This window comes from Octodon degus, unplaced genomic scaffold, assembly GCF_000260255.1.
Source record: "Octodon degus isolate 3935 unplaced genomic scaffold, OctDeg1.0 scaffold00272, whole genome shotgun sequence".
In the NCBI taxonomy this organism is placed as follows: Eukaryota; Metazoa; Chordata; class Mammalia; order Rodentia; family Octodontidae; genus Octodon; species Octodon degus.
In genome coordinates, this window is record NW_004524848.1 from 2,604,274 (window position 1) to 2,606,353 (window position 2,080).

The 2,080-nt window shown below is 37.9% G+C and overlaps 1 pseudogene; it reads left to right on the forward strand.

Annotated features, from left to right (window-relative positions):
• LOC101576345 overlaps positions 1 to 1,432 on the forward strand; it is an 11,447-nt pseudogene extending 10,015 nt beyond the window's left edge.
• The last annotated feature ends 648 nt before the right edge of the window (positions 1,433 to 2,080 follow it).

Consider the following 2,080-nt stretch of genomic DNA (forward strand, 5'->3'; position numbering starts at 1 on the left):
GAAAAATAAAGAAATCTGAATTTGTTTGCAACATGCCTATTTCAGGTCACATCTTGATTTAACTCAGTCAAATATCTCCTAACCCATAAATTTTTAATCACTCTTCTTTGTGGATTTTCTATTCCTCCTTTAAACCGTGCATGTAATTTACTGTTATGTTCTTGTATGCCACTTATCTGGAGGAATGAATAATTCAAGTCATAAATAAATCAGTGGATCAAAAGTATACAGACTCTCTAAAGAGTCAATGGCTCATCTGTGAAGGACTGGGGTAAAAGCACACGGGTTTCTGCTAAGCACATCACAGTTGGAAAACAGCAAGATTTTTAGATTAGTGAAGTATGTTATGTCTGGCCATTGTCCTTCCCCTTTCCAAAATAAATTGCTTAGACTTGAGGCAGTTCCTTGTCTGAACTGCTTTTATTCTAGTTTTCTCTTCCTTTGTAATTCTAAATAAATCCTAAAGAATTTTTGGTTTGGGGCTGCTCCCAGGAGACACACTCAACTTCCTCTTCAGGTCAGTTCCTCTGAGCTTCTTGGTGTTGAGTTCAAGTTCTATCTGTGTAATCTTTTCATTCTCCACCCACCACAGTCACAAATTGCAACATTTGCTTTTTTTGGTACTGAGCTTCATCTTGAATTCATGCTATGTGGGACACACACACTGGGCATACAGAGCTGCTGGCTCCAGAACCATGTTTATCCAGGATTTTTCTCTTCATGTTTGTGAAGTTCACAGTCACAGCTATTTGGTCATCATCCTGACATTTCTGCTGTACATAATATAAGTTGTATTGATTGAACATCTTGTGTCAGGTACAAACTGGGCCTGGGAGGTGACCAATTCCATCTGGGGCAAATGTTATGGCATGGCCTTTGGTTATCAGTGAGACTATTTTCCTTATTCACATCATACAGATGAAGAGTTATGAGTCATCAAGATTATTTAGAAAAGGATAAATCTTATAAGAAAAAGTTTCAAGAAATATAGAAGAGTCAAATATTTTCACTGATGTGAAGGAGACTGATGAGTAGAGATAGCAATGTTACTTGAGGTAAGATTTTGACATGCAGAAAAACATAGAAGTACTGACAATACTATGCTACTTGGCAAGTTGTTACTCTTTAGTATAAAATTATTATGAGAATAAAGGCAATCTTTTTTTTTTTCAGAACCAAGGATTGAACTCAGGCCCTTGTGCTTGCCAGGCAAATGCTTATTCTACTGAACTATTTCCCCAGACCCATAAGCATAGAAAGATCTAGTATAATTTAGCAAATCTCATAGAAAGATAATTGCAAACATTTACTTCTGAAATTTATTTAGAAGTTTTAAGAAAATGATTAAACCACTAATATTTCATTATAAAATTTAGCAAAGTATAAGGATTCCATCATCTTTGGAGGCAAAGATCCATTTCTTGAAGGATGACTAAGGGTGTGTATGCCCTGGCCTACTCTACAATAACGTCACTCTCATTTTTAGTTCTGTACTACTATAGACAGCTCCATCTCAAGGTCCTACAGGCCTTTCAAGTCTGCCAATACTATTGCCTTAATAACCACTACTCTTTGTTCCCTCCAAAATTCAGACAGAAACTGAGTTGCCATTGTGAGAACACAAAAAGGAAGGACTTTAGTAGATAGTAGGCTGAGAGGGCCTTCGCACGTAGGAGATTTATGATGTTATAAAAGGGAAAGTTTAGCTCCCCATCTCGCCCCAAGTTCTCTTGCCTCCCACCATGGGGTGGGCACAGCAAGAAATGTTTCATATGATGGATGCTGCACCTTGACCTTCATCTCCCAGCTTTCAGAATTGTTGGAAAATCTCTGTGCATTAAAAAGTGTGAAGATAGCATGTATTTAATTTTAGCATCTCAAATTTTGCCTTTCATTATTAAAACATCACCAGAAATACCTGCTGCAGACTTTATGTGTACACATGGTTACAAGATCTGCTTTCTACACATAGCTATCATGTCTGGCTCTGTGAGCTCTGCCTTCTCTCTCTACCTTGCCCCAGGTCCCACTGGATCTTGATTCCAAGTCACAGGGCAACTCCTTTACTTCTGGTCTTTTC